This window comes from Pipistrellus hanaki (assembly GCF_964339955.1).
Source record: "Pipistrellus hanaki genome assembly, chromosome: 21".
In the NCBI taxonomy this organism is placed as follows: domain Eukaryota; kingdom Metazoa; phylum Chordata; class Mammalia; order Chiroptera; family Vespertilionidae; genus Pipistrellus; species Pipistrellus hanaki.
Genome location: NC_140523.1, coordinates 8,254,283 through 8,272,273, shown reverse-complemented (window position 1 = coordinate 8,272,273; position 17,991 = coordinate 8,254,283).

The following is a 17,991-nucleotide window of genomic DNA, read 5'->3' as shown; positions in this document are numbered from 1 at the left end:
GAGAGGAAGGGAGAGAGATAGAGATCTAGAAACGTCGACGAGAGAGAAACATCGACCCGCTTGCACTGGGGATGTGCCGGCAACCAAGGTACATGCCTTTGACCGGAATCGAACCTGGGACCTTTCAGTCCGCAGACCGACGCTCTACCCACTGAGCAACACCGGTTTCGGCAATCTTAGAGATTTCTTTATTTTCCTCACTGAGCTCTGTCCCTGGTTTCCCCAAGAAGGGACAATTGACATTAAATGTTGGAGCCGCGTAGGCAGTGCCTTACAAGATTATTATGAGTTGTTTGGTCCGGGAAAAGTTCCGGTCTCCGCCTTTTCGTTTTGGAATCTTATCAATGATGTCCTAAAAGTCCATTCTCATGACCCAGACATTCAAAAAGTCATTGAAACGGGAGAGACAGCCCTTAAGGAGGTTTCCCGCCCCCCCTAGGTGTGCCGTTCAGTTTCCATTGACACTCCTGAGGAGCCCAAACAAAAAACTTCTCCCTCGGATACCGATCCCTCTAAAACCCCTCCCGTTTCTTCTGAACCTCAGTAAGTGAACAGCGATTGTGGGACAAGAAATAAGTCAGCATGGCCGAAACCGGTTTGGCTCAGTGGATAGAGCGTCGGCTTGGGGACTGAAGGGTCCCCGGTTCGATTCCGGTCAAGGGCATGGACCTTGGTTGCGGGCACATCCCCAGTGGGGGGTGTGCAGGAGGCAGCTGATGGATGACTCTCTCTCATCGATGTTTCTAACTCTCTATCTCTCTCCCTTCCTCTCTGTACAAAATCAATAATATATATATATATATATATATATATATATATATATATATATATGAAAGAAAGAAAGAAGTCAGCATGAAATGTTCGTAGAAGAAAAAGGCTTTAAAGGCACGAGGGGCAAAGGTTTCTGTAAAACAATTGTTAAAGTATTTTGTTCATATTGAGGACGTTTGTCCGTGGTTTCCACAGGAGGGTGCTATTGATGATAAGAGGTGGAAACGAGTAGGGGACGCCCTTAAAGACTATTATCAGACTTTTGGGCCGGAGTAGGTTCCCATGACTGCCTTCTCTTAGTGCACATGTGTCAAACACAAGGCCCGCGGGCCAAATCCAGCCCGCCAGGCCTTGCAATGTGGCCCGCACCGCGCTGTCATCACTGCACTCCGCTGTCAGTTTATGACATTGTCAGTTTATGACTGTTCAGTAAACCATTCGGCCCGCGATTTAGGCTGGATTTTAGATTTTGGCCCCTTCTCTGATTGAGTTCGACACCCCTATTAGTGGAACCTCATGGATGAAATTTTATCTCGAAAACAAAAAGATCCAGTTGTAGCAGGGGCGATGGAGGCAGGGGAGGAAGTACTAAGGCAGGAAGGGAGACAGAGTAAAGTTTTCCCCAAGTTTAGAAATCCAAACCCCGCGCTGGGACCGGTTTGGCTCAGTGGATAGAGCGTCGGCCTGCAGACTGAAAGGTCCCGGGTTCGATTCTGGTCAAGGGCATGTACCTTGGTTGCGGGCACATCCCCAGTGGGGGGTGTGCAAGAGGCAGCTGATCAATGATTCTCTCTCATCGATGTTTCTAACTCTCTATCCCTCTCTCTTCCTCTCTGTGAAAAATCAATAAAATATATTTTTAAAAAAAAAATCCAAACCCCAAAGAGGAGGAAGATTCAATGTCCTCGGACAGCGAGGATAACAGTCCTCGCCCTAAAGAGGAGAAAGAATCACAAACTAAACCTCAGGAACAAGGCGCCTCCCTCGAGGGGCGGCCAGAAAAATCCCCTAATTATACTCTCAGGGCTCCCCGTCTCCCTCCAGTGATAAATGGTCTCCGGGGGCTCGACCTAAGGAAGGGAAACTTTATCCCCGCCTTAAACAAGTCCTCCCGGTCTCTGATGATTTAGGAGATCATGACTGGGCTGACCTTGAGGAGGAGGCAGCCAAATACCATAATCCCGAGTGGCCACCCCTAGCCCAGTGTCCTCCTCCCTATACGCCCCCCCCCGCGCCTAGTGCGCCTGCCTTGGCGTGTCCTGCCATTGACCCTCAAAAACAGCTCCGGGACAAAATACAGTTTTAAAAGAACAAATAAAATTAGAAAAAGAACATCAAGAACTAATCCAGCAATTCGAAGAATTAAAGACAGGCAAAGCTGAGGAAATTAACAATATAGAAGCCCGGTAAAGCATGGGACTAAGTGAAAGTGCTCTTTAGAGTGAATGTTGAAGTCTATGTGATCACAAAATAATGTTGTTGTTTTTTTGCCGGGACCGGTTTGGCTCAGTGGATAGAGCGTCGGCTTGGGGACTGAAAGGTCCCGGGTTCGATTCCGGTCAAGGCATGTGCCTTGGTTGCGGGCATATCCCCAGTAGGGGGTGTGCAAGAGGCAGCTGATCGATGACTCTCTCTCATCGATGTTTCTAACTTTCTATCTCTCTCCCTTCCTCTCTGTACAAAACCAATAATATATATATATATATATATATATATATATATATATATATATATATATGTATATATAATGTTGTTTTTTGTTGAAATTAGAATCTTAGTATGTGTATGGAATTTAAAATCTGTAATAAGTGGAACTCCACTGCTGAAACTGCCTCTGATGCGGATAAATTCGAAGGCAGCTGGAGAGGGCAGGGCTATCTGCTCCCCCACATTAAGATTACTTGCAATAAGACTACTTAATGCCTTGTTTAAAAATTATAAGAGAACTCGCAGGGAAATGCAAATCTTGGCCAAATTGGGTATTAGTTATTATTTCAGAAAGCCAAAAAGGAAGGAAAAAAATTGAGATCTGTCTATCTTTTAAGCATGAAAAGAAATTCAGCCAGATCTGTTGCTGATGCTTCCCCTGAAATAAGCATGATGTGGGGGAAGGGAGAGACATGAGGCGATCCAATATAGAAGCCGCTCTCCTAGTATAATAAATTAAAAGTTTCCTTTCTCGCCATAAAAAAGTTTTAAAAATTTAGAAATGCATCTGGGATATCTGTACATGTGTAAAGAGAAAGCTAGTATAAGACAAAATGTGCACATGTCCGATTTCGGATATTAGATAGGTCTTGAACTGGACTTAACTCTTCACAAGGGCTACAGAAATGAAAAACCCAGAGCTGATTCTTTTTCCTGAGAAAAAACGGTGGGGGGAAAAAATCTTCTTGAAAGAAATTCAAGCTAATTCCAGCAACAAGATTTGCATTTCCATAATAAAGAGTAGTTTTCAAAATGCTAGTGAACCTTATTGAAAAGTTAACTTTTAAGGCCTTCAAGAAAATAAGTAAATTTGTCTCTATCATAGAATTTATCCAAAGTAAATACTTTAAAATAATTATAATTGATTCTAGAATCTCAAAGAGATTATTGAAATATAAATAAATAGTATATTAATTATAAAGATCTAAGTAGTCCAGGTAACTGGCTACATCCTTTGTTGAGGGAGGAAAGGGTAAAGGCCCTTCCCCCAACAGACAGTTAATATAGTGTCCTGCCAGAAGCCATCTTAAAGAATGTGATAATTTACAGTCGAATAAACAAAACTCGTTTCCCAGAGCCACTGGCAAATAAAAATTAAAGTTTAAATTTACCTCATAAAAAACCTAGAGGACAGAATTAAATCTATTAATTGATTATGTCTTGTATTTTTCTTAAAAATATAAAGCATTATTAATCTAAGAACTACTAAATATATTTAAATTGCTAGCTCTAAAAATTCAAAGTACAAATTAAATTAGGAGTGTTGTAGTGATTAAATACTTAAAGCATAAAAACTTATTTTTAAGAAAATAAAATATTATATTTTCTCTAATAATTAGGAATTCAAAATAAGTTGCTTATTATTGATCTAATTAAAAAGAGGATTAATTCTGTGATCTCCACCAAAAATTTTTCTATACAAAAACTAGTCTAAATCTAATTGATATCTTAAGATAATAATAGATAATAATAACAGGTATTAAAATATTTAAATCATATGTAGGTATTTATTTGATGGTTTGTTCCATGTTAAAATTTCAAGGCCTTAACAGAGATAATTCTTGGAAAGCTCCAAGGGCCCAGAGTAATACAAGAAATTTATTCTCTCTTCTTATAGGAAAACTTTTTAATACAGATCTAATATACTTGAAATTGCATGGAAAGCCTTATCAAATAAAAATTAATAGATATATATTAAATATTATAAAATTTTTCGCCTATAAGAAAGGCAAAAACAATATATTTCTTAAATATAGCCAAATTTTTCAACAGCAATAGAATTTCAAGAAAGATAAAAGCCATGCTTTTGGATCAGACCAATAAAGTATCAAACCTATAAGTTTTACTGAATATGTTTCTTTGCCATTATTTTTTTAAATTAAAAGTACCTACTTAAGTTACTTTATAAATTAGCGTTTACAATATAATCAATGTCATATAAATTAAGTTACATGAGAAGCCAATGTTTTATAAATAATTGAATCCTAACTGTATGTGGCCGCCTACATTTTGGTTGGGCTGGGGGCAGGGCAACATTGGTGGCTTGTGAATTCAGAAATAAATTTGCTTTATTTTTAAAGTGAAGATACCTTGCCATGATAGCAGTCAGCACCTGTGTATTGCTACAGGTTGCCCAGGACCAAGGGCAAGGAAGGTCGGTGTACACCCCCTTCTACATAGAAGTCAAAATACTTAATATTTTATATTCTACCAGGAACCCTGGCTTAGGGGCTTGATTTATGTCTAACACAGGGAATAGTATTAACAGCCACATTAAAAGAAATTTTTTAATCTCATGTATTAACCATTTTTACAGATAGATCCAATTCTAGAAAGGCTAGATATACTACAGCAGTGGAGCAAAGGTCCCTCAAACCTCTTATATTTCAGTAGAAATACAAGCTCTTATTTATGCCTTAACAGGTTTCACTATGGAGCCCATCAATCTATAGTAATAGTACTTATATGGTAAGTATAGCAAAAATTATTAAAACAGCTACTATAAGGCACAGTAATTCAGAGGAACTTTTCATTTAATTTTCCGTCTATAAAATGTTATTTGAGAATGGCAATTTCCATATTTTATTAGAAACAATGTCCTCAGAATATTATCCAGCTTCCTAAACCAACCTTAGGAATAAATCCCCAAGGACTTAAACCTAATCAAATCTGGTCAAATAGATATCACTCAATAGTAGAAAAAGCCATTCATACTCTTAAAATCATTTTAAAAACAAAAAAAGGGGGAGACAGATATTATGTGTCACCTCAAGAGAAGCTCAGTCATACTTTTTATACTTTTTAAAAATATATATATTTTATTGATTTTTTACAGAGAGGAAGGGAGAGAGATAGAGAGCTAGAAATGTCGATGAGAGAGAAACATCGACCAGCTGCCTCTTGCACACCCCCTACCGGGGATGTGCCCACAACCAATGTACATGCCCTTTTTTTTTTTTTTTTTGGTTTTAAATATATTTTTTTTATTGATTTTTTTTTTTTATACAGAGAGAAAGGGAGAGAGACAGAGAGTTAGAAACATCGATGATGTTACATCGATGAGAGAGAGTCATCGATCAGCTGCCTTTTGCACACCCGCTACTGGGGATATGCCCGCAACCAAGGTACATGCCCTTGACCGGAATCGAACCTGGGACCCTTCAGTCCTCAAGCCGAGGCTCTATCCATTGAGCCAAACCGGTCCCGGCCCAATGTACATGCCCTTGACCAGAATCGAACCTGGGACCTTTCAGTCCGCAGACCAACGCTCTATCCACTGAGCCAAACCGGCTTCGGCATACTTTTTATACTTTTAAAAAAAAATTTTAAATTGTGATGCAGAGGATCGTACAGCAGGCGAAAGGCATCAGGCCTCCTGTACAATAACCTCCACCGAGTCAGCTAGGTGGAAGGAAGCATAAACCAGAAAAGAGTTTTATCAGATTCAGTAATAATGTGAGGAAGAGGTTGTGTTTTATATCTTTTCCAGAAGGAGCGATAAAGCCAGTTCAGGTGCCGGAGCGTTACATGTGTCACCACAATGGACTCAGACAAGCTCCTGTGTCCCTTCACTCAATAGGACCAAGGACTGCCCTAATGACAGCAAAGCAAAAGAAGAAAAAAAAAAACCTGAAAGCTATGCAGGGGACTGAGGTACCAACATAGAGTCGTCTAAAGAAGTTAAACGACTGAAGTGCAGCAGATACTTCTTCAATCAAGTTCCTACTCATGCTAGCATCTGTTAGCTGCCAGTGTTCTACAAAGTCTTGCGCAGACAAGTCAAAAGACTCTGAGTAAATATACATCAGTAACACAGAGACTTTCTTTCATTTCGTAGCTAAAAATGTTAACATAGCCATAGTTTTAATTTCTCTCTTATTGTTTTGTAATTTTTAAAAAATATATATTTTATTGATTTTTTTACAGACAGGAAGAGAGAGGGATAGAGAATTAGAAATATCCATGAGAGAGAATCACCGATCAGCTGCCTGTTGCACACCTCCTACTGGGGATGTGCCCGCAACCAAGGTGCATGCCCTTGACCGGGATCGAACCCCGGACCTTTCAGTCTGCACGCTGACGCTCTATCCACTGAGCCAAACCGGTTTCGGCTTGTTTTGTAATTTTTTAATAGCCCAAGTTTTGCTCTTAACATTCAAATTTTAAAAATGATAACATAGATATAATTCAGTTTTGCATTGCCATTGTTTACAATTACTTTGATATTAGAACTTCTGTTATTATTTAAATTTTACTTTTATTATTGGTAGCCTAAAAAAAACAGGGAAGGGGGATCTGTTGGTGACAGGATGTAAGCTGACAAGGTCCTTGCCAGCCCCCCTACCCAAACAGTTTTCCCTGACTTGTTTGGATAGCCATTATCAGTAGAATGGAAATAATTTATGTAGTAGGAGAGCAACACGTTATGGCTTGCCAAGAAGTCTGTAAGTATTTATTGAGATTTACTGTACTAAGAATGGATTCCTCCCCTACCTTCTCCCCATCCTGAGTCCCCCTCATAGGCTTTATATTGATCCTATCCTTTGGCCCCTGGGCTTTTCAGAGGTGAACAGATTTTATAAAACAGCAAATCTATAATGCTCTTGCCAAACCAATTTTTAAAAAATATATTTTATTGATTTTTTACAGAGAGGAAGGGAGAGAGATAGAGAGTTAGAAACATCGATGAGAGAGAGTCATCGATCAGCTGCCTCTTGCACACCCCCTACTGGGGATATGCCTGCAACCAAGGTATAATACATGCCCTTGACCGGAATCGAACCCGGGACTCTTCAGTCCCCAAGCCAATGCTCTATCCCAGGAGTCTTCAAACTACGGCCCGCGGGCCACATGCGGCCCGCAGAGGAGTCTGATCCGGCCCGCCAGGTTTTTTGGGCAGTGAGCGCAGCCGAGGTGTTACAGTAGGAATTAGTAGTTCATATAGTCCAGCCCTCCAGCTCTCTGAGGGACCATGATCTGGCCCCCACTTTAAAAAGTTTGAGGACCCCTGCTCTATCCATTGAGCCAAACCAGTCTCGGCCCCTCATAGGCTTTATATTAATCCTATCCTTTGGCCCCTGGGCTTTTCGGAGGTGAACAGATTTTATAAAACAGCAAATCTATAATGCTCTTGCCAAACCAATTCAAATTCATTACCAGTGCTTGACCACTGCCGACCGAGAATAAAGATTCCTAGTGATGGCTCCCTCCCCACGGGGACAGCATTAAGGCCAGAGGAATGCCTACCTACCCTCCGCTCAAGAGGGGAGAGTATGGGTACCAATCTGAGTGCAGAGCAAAGCATTGCAAGGGAAGGTCAAAAACATTTCGACCCCCTCTGGATTTCCCTGAGCGCAAACCTGGTTTGCATAGAGGTTGGTATCCATACAAAATCTATCGGCTCTGCCTCTCCTACCCAAAAAGATACCAAGAGCTGTTATCAGTGGGCCTGGAAAGCCCACAGGAGGAACCAGGTCAATACTCCCTCAGATGGTTAAGGCCCGCCCTTTAAAAAACGTAAAGGGAGCAGCTGGGTCTGGTGCGGCCAGGCCCAGAGCAGCCAGGCCTGGAGCAGCCAGGCCCGGAGCATCCAGGCCCGGAGCAGCGGCTACCAGGCTGGGAGTGGCCAGGCCTGGAGCAGCCGGGTTGGGTGCGGCCAGGCCTGGAGCAGCAGCTGCCAGGCTGGGAGCGGCCAGGCCCGGAGCAGCGGCTGCCAGGCTGGGAGCGGCCAGGCTGGGAGCGGCCGGGCAAGGAGCAGCCGGGCCCAGAGCAGCCGGGTCGGGTGCGGCCAGGCCTGTAGCAGCAGCAGCCAGGCTGGGAGCGGCCAGGCCCGAAGCGGCCGGGCCCGAAGCAGCCGGGTTGGGTACGGCCAGGCCTGGAGCAGCAGCAGCCAAGTCCAGAGCATCTAGGTCGGGAGCGGCAGTGACCAGACCCGGAGCAGCTGGTTGTGGAACGAACCAGAGCAACAGAGGCCAGGCCCGGAGCAGCCAGGCCCGAAACAGCTCGCTCCTCGCCTGTACCTGCCCACGGCTGCCTCTCAGACATGGCTGGAAACTTTTGTGGGAACTTGAGGGTCTGCTGAGTCAAGTGATGAAGGCTTAGATCTGGATGTGTTGAGTTAGTATAGGGCTGGGGTGTTGATCTGTGAGTGCCTTGGGTGGGGCCTGGATGAGGCTGGTTGACCTATTTGGAAATGTCTTTTGTGTGAAGTGTATCATTGGGCATGTGGAGGTATTATTGATATGAGAAAATGCTAAGTAACTGATTTACTATCTGAAAAGGGATTTACTATCGGGGAAAGGGAGGGAGGAAGAGACTGAACATAAACTGTGCACCTATGGATGAGGACAATGGGGGATGGGGAGGGGGCGGAGGGTGGGGTGGGAACCTGGTGGAGGGGGGAAGAAATGAGGAACCTTTGTAATAATATGAACAATAAAGATTGATTAAAAAAAAAAAAACACGAAAAAAACAAAACAAAAAAAAATGTAAAGGGCCAAAACCAGTGTGGCTCAGTGGCAGAGCGTCGGCCTGCGGACTGAAGGGTCCCGGGTTCGATTCCGGTCAAGGGCATGTACCTTGGTTGAGGGCACATCCACAGTGGGGGTGTGTGCAAGAGGCAGCTGTTCCATGACTCTCTCTCATCGATGTTTCTAGCTCTCTATCTCTCTCCCTTCCTCTCTGCACAAAATCAATAAAATATTTCTTTAAAAAAAAAAAAAAAAAAAAAAACGTAAAGGGAGGAGATGTTGGGAGCCAAAAAAGAATTGGCATTAGTGACTCCATCTTAAAAGACACCTCCATCTCAGACACTGAGTTTCTGACCTATCAGAACTCATGCCCTGTGGGAACATGAACTCCCAGGCATGCCCCTGGATGGCCTAAGATACATTGTTTCCACAACCCATGACGGCTATTTTTTAAAAATATATATATTTTATTGATTTTGTACAGAGAGGAAGGGAGAGAGATAGTTAGAAACATCGATGAGAGAGAGTCATCGATCAGCTGCCTCCTGCACACCCCGCACTGGGGATGTGCCTGCAACCAAGGTCCATGCCCTTGACCGGAATCGAACCCGGGACCTTTCAGTCCGCAGGCCGACGCTCTGTCCACTGAGCCAAACCGGTTTTGGCCCATGACGGCTATTACTCAAGCTCTGTTTATGGAACATCCTGCGGTTGGGACACAGCTGCACAACAGAATGTTCTCTGTTGAAGATAAACTATTCTTGACATTTACTGTTTAGTTGCTTAGCTACCCGCTGATGTCCTCGGAGGAAACTCCCTCATTCTCCCTGACTATAATCTACATCCTTTGACCCTGCAATACACAAGGCTCGATCAGAGCCCTGTCTTGCCTCCATTTCTCCGCGTCTCCTGTCCCCCCTCATTCCCTCCCAGGTGTCTCCTCGCTCCCATGTTGCTGCCCCGCTGGCCGGGGCAATAAAATTTTTTTATTTATTTTAAATAAATTGGGTGTATCCCTGCCACACCAGCACCTGCTGTCACCTTACCCTCAGGCCACCTTTTCTTCCTTCTTTCCACTCTTTTTTTTTCCATCTTTTTAAAAATATATTTTTACTGATTTCAGCCGGGACCGGTGTGGCTCAATGGATAGAGCGTCGGCTTGGGGACTGAAGGGTCCCGGGTTCGATTCCGGTCAAGGGCATGGACCTTGGTTGCGGGCATATCCCCAGTGGGGGGTGTGCAAGAGGCAGCTGATCGATGACTCTCTCTCATCGATGTTTCTAACTCTCTATCTCTCTCCCTTCCTCTCTGTATAAAATCAATAAAATATATTTAAAAAAATTTTTTTAAAATATATTTTTACTGATTTCAGAGAGGAAGGGTGAGGGAAAAGGAGAGAGAAACATCAACCATGAGAGAGAATCACGGATCGCCTGCCTCCTGCACACCCCACACGGGGCATCGAGCCCACAACGCGGGCCTGTGCCCTGATGGTGGAATCGAACCGTGACCTCCTGGTTCCTAGGTCGATGCTTAACCACTGAGCCACGCCAGCTAGGCTGCCCTGCATCTCTTTGAATTTAAATGTGCTGGTTTAACCCTAGCCAGTGTGGCTCAGCGGATAGAGCGTCGGCCTACGAACGAAAGGGTCCCGGGTTCGATTCCCGTCAAGGGCATGGACTTTGGTGGCGGGCACATCCCCGGTAGGGAGTGTGCAAGAGGCAGCTGATGGATGTTTCTCTTTCATCGATGTTTCTAGCTCTCTGTCCCTCTCCCTTGCTCTCTGTAAAAAAATCAATAAAATATATCTATTTTTCAAATGTCTTCTTTATTTATTTTTTTAAATATATTTTATTGATTTTTCACAAAGAGGAAGAGAGAGGGAAAGAGAGTTAGAAACATCGACAAGAGAGAATCATCGATCAGCTGCCTCCTGCACACCCCCTTCTGGGGATGTGCCCGCAACCAAGGTCCATGCCCTTGACCGGAATCGAACCCGGGACCCCTCAGTCCGCAGGCCGACGTTCTATCCACTGAGCCAAACCGGTCCCTGCTCAAATGTGTTCTTTAAAAAAATAAAATAAGAAGTGGGGGGGGGGGGGGGGGGGGCTGGCCTAGGAGAGGCAGTAGCCACGCGCTGGATGCTTTGATGGACAGACGGACGGAAGGACGGAGCAGGGCCTTGCTGGGGTGTGGCCAGGGGGGCGCCTCCTGCCGGGTGAGGACCAAACCCCGCCCCCATCGCGCAGAGGCCGGAGCTGGGCCCGCGGGTGAGTGTGCAGGAGAGGGACACGGGGGGACCCCTCCCGGCGGGCGAGCGGCCTTCCTGGCACCAGCCCGGAGGGGAAGAGGGGGAAGGGCCGGAGGAGCCTGGCTCAGAACCGAATGAGGCACCGCCAGACGGAACTGCAGGAGCCGGCGGACAGGTGCATGGGAGCGAGTGGCTACGATGCTGTTCTTCTTCTTTTTTAAAAAAATATATTTTATTGATTTAAAAAAATATATATTTTTATTGATTTTCCACAGAGAGGAAGAGAGAGGGACAGAGACTTAGAAACATCCATGAGAGAGAATCATCGATCAGCTGCCTCCTGCACGCCCCCCACTGGGGATGTGCCCGCCACCACGGTACATGCCCTTGACTGGAATCGAACCCGGGACCTTTCAGTCCGCAGGCCGACGCTCTACCCACTGAGCCACACCGGTTTCGGCACGAAGCTGGTTTTTAAGGAGCGACTTGGCCATGAGCTGAGAGACAGAAAAGAATGTGAATGTCTGGTCCAGATGGGTCCCCCTCCCTCCCTCCCCCCAAAAAGGGTCCCGATCCCCAGAAGTAGATGTTTTGTTTTGGGGGGTGTTTTTGTTTGTTTGTTTTTAAATATATTTTATTGATTTTTTACAGAGAGGAAGGGAGACGGAGAGTTAGAAACATCGATGAGAGAGAAACATCCATCAGCTGCCTCCTGCACGCCCCCCACTGGGGATGTGCCCGCCACCAAGGCACATGCCCTTGACCGGAATCGAACCCGGGTCCCTTCAGTCCACAGGCCGACGCTCTACCACTGAGCCACACCGGTTTCGGCTGTTTGTTTTTTAAATATTTCTTTTCATTGATTTCCGAGAGGAAGGGAGAAGGAGAGGGAGAGAGAGAGGAACATCCATGATGAGAGAGAATCCTGGATCGGCTGCCTCCTGCACGCCCCACACTGGGGATCGAGCCCGCAACCCAGGCCTGTGCCCTGACCTCCGTGACCTCCTGGTTCACAGGTCGACGCTCAGCCACCGAGCCTCGCCGGCTGGGCACCCTCATCTCTTTGAAAGGGCCGGCGGGAGCCGAGACCGGTGTGGCTCAGTGGATAGAGCGTCGGCTTGGGGACTGAAGGGACCCGGGTTCGATTCCGGCCAAGGGCATGTACCTTGGTTGCGGGCACATCCTCAGTAGGGGGTGTGCAAGAGGCAGCTGATCCATGACTCTCTCTCATCGATGTATCGATGTTTCTAACTCTCTGTCTCTCTCCCTTCCTCTCTGTAAAAAATCAATAATATATATATATATATATATATATATATATATATATATATAGCAATTTAAAAAACTAGTCTATCTTTAAAAAAAAAAAAATCAATAGGAAAATGTCCTCAGGGAAAGATTCACGAAAGGAAAAAGAAAAGGAAAAAAGATAAATGAGCCAAGGAGAGAGGGGCCTGTCTTCCCAGGGGTCATGGCGGGGTCACGGCGGGGTCCACGGTGGGGTCACGGCGGGGTCATGAAGGGGTCCACGCCCCACGCCAGCCAGATGTGGAGCCGGATGTGGGGCCAATCAGGCCCCATGCGCTCATCTTCCTTGGAAGGGAGTGTTTATATCATAGTTCCTTGGGTCGGAATGTCAGTTGGACTTAATCCGTATAAACAGAATCTGTGCTGCCAGCCGGGGTTGGAGGGGGCTGATCCATGACTCTCTCTCATTGATGAGGGCGCGTCCCTGGGGAAAAGCTCTCAGCAGGGGGAGGCGGGGGCGGTTCAGCCAAAGCTCCGACGTGGGCCCGGCCCCGAGCCCTGCTGGGCCTGCCTCTGCCTCCCCCAGGCCGCCCTCTGGCGCCGGGGCAGCTCCGGCCTGGCCTCCTTCCTTCCTTTTATCCTTTTCAAAATAATCTCCTTAAGGTTTTATTTAAGCTCATTTTTAGAGAGAGGAAGAGAGAGAGAGAAACAGCCATGGTGAGCGAGAATCACCGATCGGCTGCCTCCTGCACGCCCCGCATTGGGGATCCAGCCCACCACCCAGAAAGAAATGAGGACCCCTCTCTATTTTTTAAAAAAAATGTATATTTTATTGATTTTTCTATAGAGAGGGAAAGAGAGAAACATCGATGAGAGAGACACATCGACCAGCTGCCTCCTGCACCTCCCCCCCCCACTGGGGATGTGCCCGCAACCAAGGTACATGCCCTTGACCGGAATCGAACCCGGGACCTTTCAGTCCGTAGGCTGACGCTCTATCCACTGAGCCACACTGGCCAGGGTTCCACCGTGTCACAGTCTCTCTTTGGGAATCACTAGGGGCTGTTTCTCTGGCTGCTTTAAATTTTCTTGTTTGTTTGTTTGTTTGTTTGCTTGTTCGGAAACAGAGACTGAGAGACAGGGTTTCACCCCCATTTCACAGCCGGGAGAAGGGGGTGGCAGGCTCTGTCTGTGTCTCCCAGCTCCCAGCCCAGGTCCCTTCTCCATGAGGAGCCTGCACACACACACACACACACACACACCCCGCCCCCCGCCGCTCCCTGACGCCCTGGAATAGGACTCCCAGGCCCAGCATCCAGCGAGCCAGCAAGAGCCAGCATTCATGCTGAAACTGGTGTGGCTCAGTGGATAGAGCGTCGGTCTGCAGACTGATAGGTCCTGGGTTCGATTCCGGTCAAGGGCAGGTACCTTGGTTGCGGGCACATCCCCAGTGGGGTGTGTGTGTGTGTGTGTGTGCAAGAGGCAGCTGGTCAATGATTCTCTCTCATCGATGTTTCTAGCTCTCTATCCCTCTCCCTTCCTCCCTGTGAAAAATGAATAAATTTTTTTTTTTTTTAAAGGAGCCAGCGTTCATTTCCTGAATGTCAGCAGACACATCTGTCCTCCCCGAGCTCTCTGCACCCCGAGGCCGGGGACAGATGGCCGGGGAGCCCCGCAGGGACACCCCTCAGGGCTCCTGCTAACGGGCTGCAGAGATGAAAGGTCGGCGTGTGGGGGGGAGGGCCCGGGCTGTCCCCATGGGGGGCCGGGAAGCACACCCTCCAACCGCCTCTGAGCATCTCCTCCTAATGCCTCCTCCCCCCGCAGCCCGGCCGCCCCGGGGCAGGAGGGACCGCTCAGGACTCCGTTACCGCAGACTCAGGCCCTGGGGATGGACGGACGGAGGGGCTCCGGGTCCGTGGGTCCTGTTTTCCTCCCTCCCTGCCCGGCCCCTCTGCCCCACTGGGGGCCAGCTCTGGCCTCGCTGTCCCGGGGAGGGCTTGGTGGAGGGAGACCCCCCCCACACACACCCTCGGACATACCACTGCCTCCACCACCACCCTCTTTCCTCCAGGGGACCAGAGGGGGGCCCTCAGTGTCTTCACCCCTCTCCCTGCAAGACGCCATGATTTCCGGGAGCCGGGAGCCCATGGGGACGGCCCCTCCCTTTTAAAAAACACACACACGGAGTGGCCAGAGGATGATCTCTGAGCGCATAATCATCTGGCCACTCCGTGTCTGTCCTATAGAATAAAAGGCTCATATGCACATGGTCCCCTCGACTAGGAGTTCGACCAGCAGGCAGGCCGGCCAACTGCCCGTGTCCCCTCCCCCTGGCCAGGCTGGCCGGACCCCACCCATGCACGAATTCATGCACCGGACCTCTAATATATATATATATATATATATATATATATATATATATATATATATATATATATATATATTATATATACACACACTGAGCTGCCAGATGATGATGATCTCTGAACGCATAGTAATCTGGCCACTCAGTGAGTGTGTGTCTGTGTGTGTGTGTGTGTGTTAGAGGCCCGTTGCATGCATTCGTGCATGGGTGGGGTCCAGCCAGCCTGGCCAGGGCGAGGGGACATGGGCGGTTGGCCGGCCTGCCTGCTGGTCGAACTCCTGGTCCAGGGGACCATTTGCACATTAGCCTTTTATCGTATAGGACCGTGGTTGGCAAACTGCGGCTCTCGAGCCACTTGTGGCTCTTGGGCCCCTTGAGTGTGGCTCTTCCACAAAATAACACGGCCTGGGCGAGTCTATGTTGGAAAAGTAGCGTTAGAAGAAGTTTAAAAAATGTGGCTCTCCAAAGAAATTTCAGTCGTTGTGCTGTTGATAGGTGGCTCTGTGGACGAATGAGTTTGCCGACCACTGATATAGGATAGACACAGAGTGGCCAGATTATTATGCGTTCAGGGATCATCATCATCTGGCCACCTCGTGTATGTGTGTGTGTATATATATATATATATATATATATATATATATATATATATATATTTTTTTTTTTTAAATATATCTTATTGATTTTTTACAGAGAGGAAGAGAGAGGGATAGAGAGCTAGAAACATTGATGAGAGAGAATCATCAATCAGCTACCCTTGCACACCCCCCACTGGGGATGTGCCTGCAACCAAGGTACATGCCCTTGACGAATCGAACCTGGGACCCTTCAGTCGACAGGCCGATGCTCTATCCACTGAGCCAAACCGGTTTTGGCATCAGTGTATATTTTTATTGATTTTAGAGAGGAAGGGAGAGAGAGAGAGAGAGAGAGAGAGAGAGAGAGAGAGAGAGAGAGAGAGAGAGAAGCATCCATGATGAGAAAGAATCCTGGATCGGCTGCCTCCTGCCCGCCCCACACTGGGCATCAAGCCTGCAACCCAGGCCTGTGCCCTTGACTGGGAATCGAACCTGGGACCCTTCAGCCCACAGGCCGACGTTCTATCCACGGAGCCACTCGGCTAGGGGTGCCCGGCTGTGTTTTCCCCGGGCACCAAACTGCCACCCACCCCGGGATTCGGGGGTAAGGGAGGAGGGGGGGTGGAGGGCCTAGCCCCCCTTTCCCCCCACCTTCACCCCCACCCCTCCCCTGCCCACGCACAGGGCCTGCCCCTCCCGGCCCGCAGGCCCCGCACCTTGTTTCTGGGAAGCCAGATTGAATTAGCTGCGGGGCCCATCTGGCCAGGCCTCGGCCTAATCCCATCTGGCAGCTCCCGGCCTGCTGGCCCGGAATCCAATTTGCCGCGGCCTAATGGAGGCCCGGGCTCCCCCGGGGCGCTGGCCGGGCCCGCCCGCCTGCGGCAGCCGCCGTTCCGGTCATTAGGAGGAGGAGCAGGCATGGCCGGAGCCGAGTTAATCTCAATTACCCCCTTCTCTCCCCAGCCGAGCGCGCCCGGGGGCCGGGGCAGGGGCGGCGGACAGGGAAGAGGCGCTCTGGACACTTGGGGGGCCCCTTCCAGCCCCCCGACACCTCACGCCTACCTGCTGACTCTGCCCAGCGCCCACGGGGCCTCCCCTTCAGACCCCGGCCTGCCCCCTGCACTCAGAGCCTGGGCTGCAAGGTCTTGTTTAAAAAAAAAAAAAAAAAAGCCGGGACCTGTTTGGCTCAATGGATATAGAGCGTCGGCTTGGGGACTGAAGGGTCCCGGGTTCGATTCCGGTCAAGGGCATGTACCTTGGTTGCAGGCATATCCCCGGTAGGGGGTGTGCAGGAGGCAGCTGATCGATGACTCTCTCTCATTGATGTTTTTAACTCTCTGTCTCTCTCCCTTCCTCTCTGTACAAAAATAAATAAAATATATTTTATATATATATATATATATATATATATATATATATATATATATATATATTTTTTTTTTTTTTAATTGTTCAGTTTTTTTTTTATTTTTCTGATAATTTAAAAAAATGTGGCCATTCTGTAATTCAGCCACAGCCTTCACTTCCAGGTGACTTATTCATTGGGTCTCAGTTCTCTTTTAAAATTTTTTTTTTTTAATATATTTTATTGATTATATTACAGAGAGGAAGGGAGAGAGATAGAGAGTCAGAAACATCGATGAGAGAGAGTCATCGATCAGCTGCCTCCTGCACACCCCCTACTGGAGATGTGCCCGCAACCAAGGTCCATGCCCTTGACCGGAATCGAACTCGGGACCTTTCAGTCCCCAAGCCGACGCTCTATCCACTGAGCCAAACCGGTCCCGGCTCAGTTCTCTTTTAAATATGAAGCTCTAGTTCCGGAAGGCAGTTAGCTTTTCATCACTCTTTCTGCCTAGATAACATCCAACGACAAATCCCACAGGGACAAGTATATGCACCCCGTGGCCACGCACAAGCTGAATTTAGTTCATCCTGAATGCCGCGGCCCCTGTGCCAGCCCCACCCCAAGGCCAAGGGCAGTCATGCCTAAAAAATACATTTTTATTGATTTCAGGAAGGAAGGGAGAGGGAGGGAGAGAGAGAAATATCGATGAGAGAGAAACATCCATCCGCTGCCTCCTGCACGCCCCCCACTGGGGATGTGCCCTCAACCAAGGTACATGCCCTTGACGGGAATCGAACCCGGGACCTTTCAGTCAGAGCCCGGGACTGTCATGGGGATCCCCCTGGACAGGTGACCTCACGCTCCAGGAGAGAGGGCCCGGCGGGGACGGGGCGGGGAGGCGGCCTGAAGAGCCTGGCTCAGCGAGAGCCACCGAGCAGCTGGCAAAGGCCCCGTGTCCCGCCGAGCCCACCCCGCCCGCTCCAAAGGCCGGAAGGGGCTCCCGCAGAGAAGTGCCCGCGGATCTGAGCTCTGAAGGTCACTGGCTGTGGCTGGGAGATGCAGGGGGAGGGGGGGGGAGAGAACGGCAGGGCCATGAGGAAGGGGTGCAGGTGGAGGAGCAGGAGACATGGGCAGGGGGTAACGAACCTGGACAAGCTGCCAGCCAGCCAGCTGGGGCATGCATGCGGGTGCGTGTGTGTGTGTGTGTGTGTGTGTGTGTGTGTGTATGTGCACAGGTGTTTGAAGGGCCC